Below are 14,931 nucleotides of genomic sequence, written 5' to 3'. Positions count from 1 at the left end.
TATCCATCAAAACTATTATCGATACTTCAGGGCCTTTATTCCGAATGGTCACATCCGGTACATTATAAATTGTACAAACCTCTTCATTTATAATGTTGAATGTCTGATCTTGATGATTAATGCAAATTGAAATGATTGTCATTGGTGTTCTGTGCTAGGCAACACTATCATCCTAATTTGGTAAAACTAAATTAAGCTTCTAGTAACATATTGTTAACAACATATTACATTTCATCGGCCGTAGCAGTTCAAAATTTTTAAAGACGAGTTGGTTTCACCTGCTTATAGGAGAAATAATGCCCTCAATTAACTTAACCTGAACATATAGAGTAAGGTGGGGCAAAAATTCGACCTTAGTGGTATAATCAAAGTTTCCAGGAAAATAATAGCAGATGAAACAAAACTAATACCATACAGCAAACCTTCAACATATTGGCTATAACTTTGCTGATCAAACTTGTGTCAAAATATTTACCCAATTTTAGTTATAACAGTTTCAAAATGTATTGTCTTAAACGAACTTTTGCCCCACCGGTGGGGCAAAAGTTCGAATCTAGTGTGGGGCAAAAGTTTGTTGGTTAAAACACAAAATATCAATACTTCTATGCCAGGCATACTTTATACCAACCGTAAACTTATGTTTGCCGAAAAATACACACTAAATTTTCATCAAAAAATGCCCAAAACAGGGTTAATTGTAATACACCCAAAAAATAGCAGTTTTTCTCAAAACTAAGTGAAAACGTTAAATTTTTGTGACATTTTTCGCACGATCAGACAAATTTCGCTAAATTTGAAGATAATATGTAGATTTCAGGAAATTTGAAAAATTTTCCGCGGGTTTATACATGGGTCGAACTTTTGCCCCGCAGATTCGAACTTTTGCCCCGCTATGGACCAAAAATTGATTCCAACTATTTATGGAAAAACTAATACACGTCAAAGCATCTTTATGATAGGCCTAGAAACGCCCTTACATAAAATATTGAAAAATATGTTATCTTCATTTGGTTCCATGCATCGAAAGTTTGACCAAATATTACAATATTTACGTCGAAAAACGACAAATAGCCATAACTTTTCCAAATCTCAATCGATTTTTATGATATTTGGAGTGAAAGTCTCTTACTTGAATAGCATTCGAACCACCATGACATTTCTAAGTGTTGATTTGATTTGAGCTAGAAATCTTAAAAAGACACTCTTGCCTCACTCGAACTTTTGCCCCACTTTACTCTAACGAATTTATTGTTTCAGTAGGAGGTTGCTAAGATTTTTGTCTAAAATTATTGATAATTTCATTCGACATCTGCTCCAATGTTTCAATATTGGATATTCTATGTAACTTATTAGTACCATACCAGGGAGGAAGTTTCAGAATCATTTTCAAAATTTTATTTTGAATCCTCTGCAGAGCTTCCTTCCTGGTATTACAACAGCTATTCCATTGTGGTATAGCATATAAAAGGTCAGCCTGAAAATTTGGAGATCAAAAGTTTGTTCCTAAGACAAAGCTTTGATTTTTTGTATTGCCCTGCCCCTTGTATCAAAAATGGAATTTCTTAAAGTTTCGAAAGCATTGGCATTATTGAGTTTACCCACTATATCGAATGGGTCACTAATCCGAATGCCACTACACCGAATAGGTCATTACCCCGAACGCCACTACCTCGAATGGCCATAACCCCGAATAGTTCAGAATTCCGCGCAATATTTTTTGTAAGAACGGCTCGCTGGTAACCAAATGTTCGTGAAATACGATATAAAGTTTTATTCTCACCCTTATATTAGCTATTCGTTCGAAATATTCTGTTGATTATTTCGTCCCTATTATTTTTATCAGAGATTTTACTTTCTTCTGTTCAAAGGCAAATCTAATGTTTCTGTTAGTGATTAAAGACATCATAGCATTTCTTCAGAAATAGTACCCTATTTTTAAAAATAGGAAGTTCTTTCGATTGTTAATTATTTCGGAAGAACTGTTAATTTTCATGAAAAATAAAACATTTTAACTAAGTTATGCTGTTGTACTGATTGAAGATGTGTAAGTAATGCAGAAAAAGCTTTAATTTTGATATGAATATTTGGTTTATTTAAATTATAGAGTTCGTCTCGTTAGGTTTATGCTGTAAAATTAAGGTCTCTTATAGAACTGCTCACCATTTTTGTTTCATTATAGTTTCTCATTCCCAAAGGGTCAATTTTCTGTTTTAGCTGTTATCGGAATGCAGCTAACGAGATTCACATACCAAATTGAGTTGTTTCGCTGTAAAATACATGGAAGGTCGTCGTGATTTCATCCTTTGTGTCGATACTTGCACATGCTTTCCAGCGTATAGAAACGCTATACTACAGCCCAGTGATTATGGTCCAGTTGATCTGCTTAATACTCCCTAAGATCAGTACTTACAGTACTTCTATTCTATTCTGTTCTAAGCGTGTTGCATAGCCAATATTGAAATGCTTCCTGGAAATTCCGAAATTTATTCCGGTATTTTCTTGTCAGCATCAATATTTAAAGCAAATCTATAATATGATGCAAATACTCAAATGACTAGGCCCACCGTGCCGATTTTATTTAGAGATAGTTGAAAAATTGACGGTGATCATATTATTCACTCATGAATAATATGATAGACGAAAATTTCTAAACTGTTTGTAGGCAGAAACGGGGACAACCGTATCAACTGTAACATTTGCTAGGAATGCTAGGACAAACTCCATCGTAGTGAGTTTTACTTTTCCTGGGATGGGACATAGGTACTATGTCTACTACTTACTTATGCCCTAAGGCCTTGGCTTAAGCGCCATTACTCGCTCTCTGAAATGAAAAGAATACATTCCCATTCCCATTATGCAACAAGCTATGGAACATACAGGAGCTAGGTTAGACATTCTTGCATGGGCAGAAAATTCAAATAAAATCCATGTTTAAATCTATCTATGTATGAACAAGACTCACAGCAAGCATTTTAAAAAATAATTAAACGGAATTCTCTCACCAAATTGATTTTCAACGTTTTCTTTCTCCAAACGTTAGTGAACACATTTCTCTGTGATGAAAATAGGACACCTGCTTGAAATCTTGGATCAACTTCCAAATCTAGCGTACTGGGCGAGTCACCTATTAATTCTTCTTCTTTCTTGGAATTACGTCCTCACTGGGACAGAGACTGCTTCTCTGCTTGGAGTTCAATGAGCACTTCCACAGTTATTAACTGAGAGCATTCTTTGCCAAACTTGTCATTTTCGCATTCGTATATCGTGTGGCAGGTACGACGATACTCTATGCCCAGAGAAGTCAAGGAAATTTCCATTACGAAAATATCCTGGACCGACCGGGAATCGAACCCAGACACTTTCAGCATGGCTTTGCTTTGTAGCCACGGACTCTAACCACTCGGTTAAGGAAGGCCCCTATTTCTCCAGCTCTTCAATGCAATTCAACGAGCAATCTTCAACTAAAAGCAAAAAATTCTAACTTTCGTCAGGCTCTCTAGCATTTTTACTTCACTTTCTTTGTAGAAATTTGCAATATGCATTATAAGCCAGAACTCTAGTGTATCCAGATTTACTGGTATGTCTGAAACATACTTTTGGGAACTTTTAATCAGAAGACACAGTGTGTATGTTTGACAAATCGAGACATGAATTTGCGTGTACTCTAGACCGGCGATTTAACCAACTAAGCAACGGATTACCTTATGATTCTGCGAAATAGAAAGCCAAACCCATATCGAGACCCAGTGCGCATCGTACCTTCGTGCTGTGCGTACACGAATTCTCTCTGCTCTTGGAAGTTTTCTTAAAAACTACCTAAAGCAATAAAACAGTACTTTTCAGTGCTACACAAACAGTACTTTTCAGTGCTAAAATTAAAAACGGTACTTTTCAGTGCTACTTAAACAGTACTTTTCAGTACTATTTTTCTACTATTGATCCCTTTACGATCCTTGTTTGGACCCGTGCCTTCGATTTTTCGTTGGACCCGTTGGCGAAAGCTAGCGGTGGTAATCCTTCTTGGACACGGTCTTGGGAAAAAACCTCTCGAAGGTCACGTCTTCTTTCGTTTATTAATTAAACATGGTATCAACAACAAACAAAAGGAAGGGTGAATCTCTGAATTCACTACTTCCTTCCAAAAAAGTGGGTTTTAAAACTGTCACTACACGTGGCAAGAATGGAAGAAAGGACGCTTCCCCGGAATGCGAAGTTTCTTCCAAGGGCGAAATGAATAATTGTATCGAAATGAGCAATCAGTTCGATGCTCTAGACAAATTTTCCGAACACCAAATCGAAGCAGCCTCTAGCCCAGGCTCTTTGATTCAAGTGAGGAAGCAAAGAGTGCCGCCTATCGTGGTCAGTTGTTCCGAATTTGGGGAATTTAGGCAGGAGATCTTGAACTCCATTAGGGGAATCAAGGTTTCCTTCCAAATCGCAAAGAAAGGAGACTGTCGCGTTTTGCCGGAAACTCTTAAAGATCGCGAACTTCTTCTCAGATATCTTGAAGAGAAGAAGCACAAATTTTTTACTTATGACGACAAAACTGAACGTTTGTTCAAAGTCGTCTTGAAAGGTCTCTCAAGTGACTATAAGTCACCTGAAGAGATCAAAAATGGAATAAATGATTTACTTGGATTTTCCCCAGTCCAAGTAATCATTATGAAAAAGAGAACCCAATCTGGCATTGTTCGGAAAGGGCTTTCTCAAGAATATTATTTAGTTCACTTCAACAAAAAAGAACTGAATAATATTAAAGCTTTAGAAAAAGCTAAACTTATGTTCGATGTCCGTGTGACGTGGGAACATTTCCAGAAACCTGGAGGAAATTACCAGAACCCCACTCAGTGCCGTCGGTGCCAAAAGTGGGGTCATGGTACAAAAAATTGTCGCATGGATGCTAAATGCATGATTTGCGGAGGTTCTTCTCACGCTAAGGACGACTGTCCTGTGAAAGAAGATACCAGAAAATTTCAATGCGCCAATTGCAAGGGCCCTCACAAAGCTAACTTTTGGGAATGCATTTCACGCAAAAGAGTCGTTGAGGCTCGTGCCAAGCAGGTGAAGGATAATATCCGTTACGATAACGGTCGTTTCCGGAATTTGCCTGGTAGAGTATCGAACAATGCTCATTTTTCAGTTAACGATCGCTTGATTAGGAATCATACCCACCAGGAAGATCATAATCATGCTCATTCACAAACAAATTTTAATCCGTCGGGTAGCCGTTCGAATCTTTCAATTTCGAATGTATCTACCCACGGTAAATCCTTTGCTGATATCGTAGCAGGTAATTTGAACTCTTCCCCTGTTCGTTCCATGAGTACCCATTCTACTTGTTTCAAATCAAATGGAAAAAACCCTACCGCCACAGGTAACTCCTACCCCGCTTCTTCGTCTACCGAAAATTCCAATGGGAAATCATCAGATGATATGTCTGCCTCTGATTTTAATTTTCTAACTGAACAATTGAATCTAATGATTGATGCAATGTTCAAAGCCACCACTATGACTGAAGCAGTCCAAGTAGGTGTAAAATTTACAAATAAAATTGTTATTGGATTACGTTTTTCTAATGGATCCAAATAATAATTTAAATATTTTAAATTGGAATGCTCGTTCTCTGAATGGTAAAGAAGACGAGCTGTTTAATTTTCTTACAGCTAATAACGTGCATATAGCAGTTATTACCGAAACATATTTAAAACCTGGATCCAAATTTAAAAAAGATCCTAACTTTTTTGTTTATCGTAATGATCGACTTGATGGGGCATGCGGGGGAGTTGCAATCATCATTCATAGGCGTATAAAACATCAACTGTTTTCGTCATTTGAAACTAAAGTTTTTGAAACTTTTTTTTTCTGTTGAAACACAGTTTGGTAAATATACTTTCATAGCTGCCTATTTTCCTTTTCAATGCTCTGGACAGCAAGTTAATTGGCTTCAAACTGACTTGCGAAAATTGACTCGCAATATGTCAAATTTTTTGTCATTGGTGACTTTAATGCCAAACATCGGTCATGGAATAATTCTCAAAGTAATTCCAACGGCAGAATTTTATTTGATGAGTGCTCTACAGGATATTTCTCAATTCAATACCCTGATAGCCCTACATGTTTTTCCTCTTCTAGAAATCCATCTACGATTGACTTGGTCTTAACCGACTCTAGTCATCTTTGTAGCCAATTAGTTACTCATGCTGATTTTGATTCTGATCATGTCCCTGTTACATTTCAAATATCGCATGAAGCGATTCTCAATCCTATCAGCTCCACTTTCAATTATTTACGAGCCGACTGGAATATATATGAAACGTATGTTGACTCTAATCTTGATGTTAACACTTCTTTAGAATCTAAAATTGATATTGACAATGCTCTTGAAACTTTAACAAATTCCATTGTTGAAGCCAGGAACATTGCAATTCCAAAATGTGAAGTAAAATTTGAATCCGTGATTATAGACGATGATCTTAAACTCTTGATCCGTCTTAAAAACGTGAGGAGAAGGCAATTTCAACGCACTCGTGATCCTGCTATGAAAATTATATGGCAGGATTTGCAGAAAGAAATCAAGAAACGTTTTGCAGATTTAAGAAACAAAAATTTTGAAAATAAAATTTCGCAATTGGACCCCGGCTCTAAGTCCTTTTGGAAATTATCTAAAATCTTGAAAAAACCTCAGAAGCCTATACCGGCATTGAAAGAGGAAAACAAATTATTACTAACTAATTGCGAAAAAGCTCAAAAACTTGCTATGCAGTTTGAAAGTGCTCACAATTTTAATTTAGGACTTACTAGTCCAATTGAAAATGAAGTTACTCAGGAGTTCGAAAATATTCTCAATCAAGAGAACGTTTTCGAAAATGCCTGGGAGACTGATTTGGAAGAAGTGAGAACTATTATTAAAAAATTCAAAAATATGAAAGCTCCTGGCGATGATGGAATTTTCTACATCCTCATCAAGAAACTTCCAGAAAGTAGCTTATCATTTTTAGTTGATATATTTAACAAATGTTTTCAATTAGCATATTTTCCTGACAAATGGAAAAATGCTAAGGTTGTTCCAATTTTAAAACCAGACAAAAATCCTGCAGAAGCTTCTAGCTATCGTCCAATCAGTTTGCTTTCCTCCATCAGTAAACTTTTTGAAAAGCAACTACCGAAAAGCTAAACATAACATATAATTTGCAATTGGATTAGATGGACAAATTGATGTGAAGATTTGCGAAAAAGTTACACGTCTTCTCAGTGAGAATCGAACTCACGACTCCCCAATCTCTAGTTGGGGCGCGTTACCACTACGCCATGAGAGGACTCATGAACGCAGAAGTTAACCTGAATCCGATTTCAGCTCAATAATCACGTGGTCCTTTTTCGCAAAGTGCACCTCTTTCGGAAGAATTAGATGTCCATCCAAACACAACGCTTTCTATATTCTTTCTTTCTATATATATATAAAGTCACCCCCTAGGCCCAATGTCACCCCGCACGGCGGTATTAAAAACTTTTTTTTTTTCTTATAAGCAGGTGAAATCAACTCACCTGTAAAAAATCTGAACTGCTACGGCAAATGAAATGTAATATGTTGTTAACAAAATGTTAATAAAATCTTAGATTTGTTTTACCAAATTAGCATGATAGTGTTGTCTAATAACACAGAACACCTAGATATAAGAAATAATGAATGTAATGTTTAAAATGATACAAAAAAAAAAAAAAAAAAAAAAAAAAAAAAAAAGAAAGCCAAACTGAATCCGAGTACTAGGTAGCAGTGGCATATTCAGGACTTGATGAAATACGGATTTTTAGGAATATTATAATTTTTAAAATGGTAACTTTGGCAAAGAAAGCTCTTAGTTACTAAGCTGAGAAGCAGGCTCGGTCCCAGTGAGGACGTAATGCCAAGAAGAAGAAGAATAAGAAGAAGAAGAAGAAGAAGAAGTATGACTTAATGCTCCACCCCATTACCCCGGATAATTTAGAGATTTAGACAAAACAATAGTGAGAGCGAGAATATGAACGGGACTGAAGTATTGGACTATTCAATGTCCAACGTATGTGCAACATAGATGCAAGCATTTTATCATAATTGCAAAAAATATTCCATTCTTTCTAAAATAGGTTGTTCTTCTAAGTTATCGCTATAAAAATAACAAATTATACCTTCGTTAGAAACTGTGAACCGAAAATCGAAAATTGAAATTTTCTTAAAGAATGCTTTTGATTTTATGGCGGTTTCATAGGCTGCTTTCCTGTGTTAGTTTTCAGCTGCTTTAATTTGAATCTAAAAATTTTCTTTCTTTAAAATATAGGCTGTTCGGCTGTTCTATTAATAAGTTTTGTTACAATAAAATCTTTTAAATGACTGTCCACCCATTTTTTTCCCAAGAAATATCCTTCACTGTCTTATCAAAAAGAATTGATTTATTATGCAAGTTTTGCTGCTAGCACGAAAGATTATATCTTTGCAATAGCAAAACTTTTGTTGATTACATTAATTCAGTTAAAGTTTTCTCCCAGCCAACGCGATTATTTCGCAGTAACGATGATCAACGGTCTCCATGAATTTACTAACGTGTAGATGCAATGAAAAACATCGTCTATATGATTTGTGTAGGTGAATTGTCAGGGTGTCGAAGAACTGCGTTCGACGAAGTTGGAAGTAGATATTTAAAGGACATCTTGCCTTAAAGTGATTGGGATCATTTTATGCCTTTTATTATCATATAATTTACCCTTTTAAAAAAAAAGATGCAGTTCTTCAAAGCATTTCAGTTATGCATAGGGCAAAAGCACCGGTTTTGGCCAGCATAAAAGAAAATGCCTATAAAAATTACATGGGAAGCCATGTTTATACAGAAATTATGTCAAATGGAAGTTATCAATCCATATTCTATATGAAAAGTATCGTAACTGAGCTAAAACCATTTTTCCGCTCCGTTGGTCAATATAGGCCACCAGAACCAGTTTCGGCCAGAGATTTAACTTCGATTCCTAAATTGGCCGATCACATTGATTTCTTATGAGAGTGGCCGAATTAGAAGTACCCTGACCAAATTAGGTGCATGGGAGTTAAAACTACAAGGAAAATTAAATGTTTTTCTTATGTTTTGAATCAATTCGAACGAGTAAATGAATGTAGCTCTATCATGTCCTGGGATCTACTGCACACAAAAGGTTTCATGCTGATTTGCTATATAAAACGATGTATAATTTATTACACACATAATCGTAGAATTTCTTTTCGGTAAAGTTAAATGACGAATACAGTCGGTTAAGCAATTTTTTACTGAAACCTCGTTTAATTTTGATACATGAGTGTTATTGACAGATGTCAATTGAGCATGAGCATGAGCATGAGAATGATTGATAGCCCGCAGTTGCTCCTCCGTTATTGCAAGAACAGCTGTACTTACACAGAGAACCAACAGATGCTACTCAGGATCAGTAGCATCTTCAATGTGTTAGTACTGGTGCTTTCATTATTGTAACAAACAATACCGACGCCGACTACGTCCGAATGCAGGTCAATTTGGGAATGAGAGGGAAAAGTTGACGTGTTACTTGTTATTGCAAGAACAGCTGTACTTACACAGGGAACCAACAGATGCTACTCAGGATCTGTAGCATCTTCAATGTGTAAGTACTGGTGCTCTCATTATTATAACAAACAATACCGGCGCCGGCTGCGTCCGAATGCAGGTCAATTTGGGAATAAGAGGGAAATGTTGTCGTGTTACTTGATTTATGGAAGTCGAGGAGTCCTCTGCACTTCCACAAGAAAACACTGGGAGTTTGGATATGGGAAAGGATTCGTTTTGGTAAACGATAAAGATATAATTTTAAATGAATGTTCACGTATTCATTTACACACATATACACGGTTGATCGATACTGATAGTGCGGTTACTATGCGAACCGGACACGATCCGGATTCCGTCCAAAAACTACTCTGAGTGTTATTGACAGATGTCAATTGACGAAAATCTATAGTTTACGTGCAAAACTGAAGCTCGATAATCTGTTTTGCTACAAAAAATCAGCAAACAAATATTTTTACTGTATTTCGGCAAAGCGTATCTGTCAAAACACAGCTGCAGATACCAACGTCCAATAAGGGATCGTTCATATATTACGTAACGCAACAGGGGGAGGGAGGGGGTCTTCCGTAGTGTTACGGTCCATACAAAAAAAATAAATTTTTCATACAAAAGCTGTTACGTGGGGGAGGGAGGGGGTCTTAAATTGGCAAATTTTGCGTTACGTAATATTTGAATCAACCCTAAGTGCTTTTAATGTTCTGAAACGTTCTTGGAAAGAGCGCGAAAGGGCGCCTACATGTAAGTATCACATCATGTTCTGTATTATGGCATATAATTGTGCCTTTAAACTAATCATTCATTCGAGCCAGCAATAATTAATGCCCTTTTTTTCTCATATTTAGGAATATTCCTGAAAAGAACAGAAGAGTGCATGGTGACGTCACGAAAATATCTCCTTCTCTGTCCCTCTTTCATCACGCCCAATTGACTGTCCTGCTCTTTGACACTCACTGCTGGAATTGTTTAGATTTTTTTATGTGGAGTTGACATTCACTACTGGAAGGCGTGCAACGATCTACAGAAGCTCCTCGCAATGACAATGCAGTGAAAATGCTCGTCTTGATACTAACGGAAAAACACATTTCAAATGTGTTCTAGAATAAGGGCGTAAGTCGCATGATCGATTTCTCTTCATCGATCCTCTCTTATGTGAATAAAGGTGATAAGACGCAAGTCTGTTCGCATTTTTTCACCTCAGGGCGCAAGATTGCATCACTACTTAGCGTCATAAAGTGAAAAAGTGCAAGCAAACCCACATCTTGTCACCTTTATTCACAGAAGAGAGGATCGATGAAGAGAAATCGATCATGCGACTCACGCTCTCATTCTAGAACACGCTTGATTTCTGAAATTGAGTGAAAAGTGAAATGCTTACAACGGTGATGGTTCATACATTTGTACTGAAATAAAACATTTCATTTCAATAAATTTGTGTTTATTATTTCAATTTATATGCAGTTTTTTTTCTTCTTATAATTAAAAACATAATCATTTGCCGGCTTTCGGTAATATTGTGCCGAGATTTTCGGCAATGGATTACCGATGTCTTCGTCAAACTTAGCTCGGCGAAACAAATTAAGTGTGTATGGCTACAACTGGTGTATGGCCAAAACCGGAGCTTCTACCCTACTAAAATCAGGAACCTGCGATTATTTGGACAAATATCGGGTTGCAGGCTAAAATTGATTGAAATGTTACATAATATATGTTATTTTAGTTTATTTTTAAACAATGGAAATAATTCCCATTGCGAATCACATAACTTCTATAATATTTGTTCAACTTCTAGTCCGCATCAATCTCAAAAGGTTGGGTGACAAAACGTCGAAAGACAAAATGTCGAAAGCCAAAACGTCGAATGCCAAAACGTCGAAAGAACAAAACGTCGAAGGGACGAAACGTCGAAAGGACAAAACGTCGAAAGTCAAAATGTCGAATGCCAAAAGGTCGAAAAAATAAAACTTCGACAGGACGTCGAAAGAAAAAAAAAGGGAGTATTTGTAACAAACCAGGTCGACAATCTTGATTCGATCAAAAAGAAATATGTAAAAAAATCGATAAAAATGTAGCGTCCAATCCAAAGGTTTAGGGACAAAATGTCGAAAGACAAAACGTCGAATGCCAAAACTTCGAATCCCAAAACGTCGAAAGGGACAAAACGTCGAAGGGACAAAACGTCGAAAGCAGTAGTGTTGCTAAGGAAAAAAAATGTTGCGATGCGAACGGTGTTGAAAAAAGCAAAATTCGCAATTTTCATCACAGTAAGCAAAAAAAAAAAAAAAATTTTCACTAATATGTCAATTTCTATCCAGACAAGAAGCAGTGAAGCACTTCGAAAGACAAATTTGCCGTACCTCTGGATGCTTATAACAGCAAATGAAGAGAAAAAAGTAGTGTAACGTGCACTGGGACGAGTTGGAAGGCAAAGTTTTGAATACGATATCAGTAGATGTGAACAGTTTGTTTCATTTGTCAACTGACACGCTACCATTTTATTTTATCCCAGCCGTTTCAACTTGCCCCTTTGTACTTTAGACTTTTTTCCTACGAACAAAATTTTAATTTGCACCAAAGCAAGATGCCTCAGAATATGATGATTCCAGCTGTTTCGTATATTTGGAGCATAAGCATTTTACGTTAGATAAATTTGTTATCACCTAAAACAAAATCTTTGTATCGCAATAGGTTCATTTTTTGTGGTTATGTTACAGTTAAATAACTTCTCAAAATTTAATACAGAACTTGTTTGAAGGTGAATTTAATTTGCTACTGGTTAAGCTTCCTTTTGGTAGATAGAGTATTATTCATTTTTATAAGATACATCCGTTTTTTCAGTTCATTAGTGGATTTTTTGTTCTTCTAAAATATACTCATTCTTCTATTGAAAAAGGTACAAATCAATCAAACAATTAACTTATTTTTCAATGTTTGACTAACTAGCACTTTGGTGAGATACTTCAAAAATTATTTTATAACCTGAACATAAAAAAATTTGTTTTCAAATTCAGATTATTGACGTATTGTTCCTTTGACGTTTTGTCCTTTCAACGTTTTGGATTCGACATTTTTTTATTTTCGACGTGTTGTCCCTTCAACGTTTTTCTTTTTCGACGTTTTGGAATTCGACATTTTGTCTTTCGACGTTTTGTCTTTTCGACGTTTTGTCCCTTCGACGTTTTGTCCTTTCGACATTTTGGCATTCGATGTTTTGGCATTCGACCTTTTGTCTTTCGACGTTTTGTCACCCAACCACATCCAAATACTTTAGCAAAGAACTTTGAACAGTTAAGACATTGAAAAATGTAGCCTTTTCAAATATTATCTCTGTGAAACGGTATTTTTCCGCTGGAATTGGTAAAGATAATAAGAGGGGTCATGCACAAATTACGTCACGCTCCGAGGGGGGGGGGGAGGGTGTCAAGCCAAGCGTGACAAGCCTTACAAAAATTTTGGAGTGCTCATACAAAAAACGTGTCAAAGGGGGGGGGGGGAGGTTGTCAAAAAAGTTGAAATTTAGCGTGACATAATTTGTGTACCATCCCATAAAATGTAATTGAAAGTAGTTGAAATTCGTCGAAATTGCATTAGATTTTTTGTATTATCTTCCGGTTTTTAAACAATTATTTGGGTCCCATACACAATGTGCTAGTTTCAGTATAACATTGATAGATGGTTGCGAGAGACATGTTTTGAAGGAAAACAAAAATAAAATAATCGCATATTTCGTACTTTAGTGTTTTCACGATAAAACTATAAACATTTATGCGTAGGAAATGTCAATATATGTATAGAAGTCAATTCACTAACACAAATTTAAAACTTGCTGGATATCCTGGTACAGAATATCGGTTCCCCTAAGCAAATAGACAAATCGATGCAATTGTACTTTTTTGATAAAAGAATGAGTATTTTATAATAAATAAAAGAATAAAGAATTTACTAAAACTCAAAACCCCAGTTGAAAATTTTATGAAATATATGGCACCAGTTTGTTGAAAGAATGAGTGTATTTTATAAGAATAAATAATACACTATTAATCAACAGAAATCTTAACCAGCAACAAATCCATTGCTCCATGGATTTTTAAGATATTTTTAACCTGCAAAATCTTTACAAATTTAATGTGCAATATTTAAGTTTATTAGGGTAAATCGATCTTATTGTTAAAATAAAAAAAAATAGGATGTAACGAAACGGTTACGCACCAACTGTACGTAATGGACCAATGCACGAGTTCACTATCTGACGTTTGAGCGGTGCCGTGTTATTTACGTGACCATGGTAACGAATGAATTCGGCACCGCTCAAACGTCAGATAGTGAATTCGTGCATCGGTCCATTGCTGATATTCACACGTTCTGATGCATAGTGTATTAGTGGAAATAGGTTTTGTTCACCCACGAGAAGTAGACAAAATGAATAATGCGCTAAGGAGATTTTTTTCATCTGTTGTTGTGAGTCCAGAGATACTCTTTCTCATCACTTAAGCTATGATACTTCTTTCTCATCACATATGAATGTTGCCTTACCTCTTCTTTGAATGTTTCTTCATTATGAAATTCATCACTTCATTACATCTGATGCAGTCAAAATATTTCAGGCTTCAACTTTGAAGTACTGCATCGCTCGTCAGAAATGGATGCTAGATTCACATTCTTCTGAATATTTATTTCATGCTTGCTATGATGAAAATTGAAAATTTTGCTGCTACCAACGCCGTTTGCGTCGCAACCATTTTTTCATTAGCAACAAACATTTGCTACAAAAAGCACTGCTTTCGACGTTTTGGGATTCGACGTTTTGGCATTCGACGTTATGGGTTTCGACGTTTTGTCTTTCAAAATTTTGTCCCTAAACCATCTCAAAATGGTAAAGAACGTTCACAAATTACGTCGCCATTCTAGGGGTTATCCATTAATTACGTAAGGTAATTTTGGCGTATTTCTTCCCCTGTGGTAACATTTGTTGTATTAAAATAAAAAAAAAATTAGCGCGTAAGAAATCTCAAACAATTTACTAAATTTGCTTGGCGCATTATTCCATGAGCGATGTTCGACATTAAAGTCATAAATGACAAAAAAAAATAAAGCAAATTTTCTTGCTGTCCAGTGCTTTAAAAAGGATGCAGGCAGCTATGAAAAAAATATTTACCATTCAACAGAAACACCCAAGGTTTCACATGACTAAAAAACATGATGTTTCATACGCCTATTAAAGATGATTGCAACTCCACCACTTGCTCCATCAAGTCGATCATTACGATCAACAAAAAAGTTTGGATCAAACAAAAAAAATAATAAATAAAGTAAAATAGTGATCAATTTG

Source organism: Aedes aegypti, chromosome 1 (genome assembly GCF_002204515.2).
Source record: "Aedes aegypti strain LVP_AGWG chromosome 1, AaegL5.0 Primary Assembly, whole genome shotgun sequence".
Classification (NCBI taxonomy): domain Eukaryota; kingdom Metazoa; phylum Arthropoda; class Insecta; order Diptera; family Culicidae; genus Aedes; species Aedes aegypti.
Note: the sequence above shows the minus strand (reverse complement) of the source record.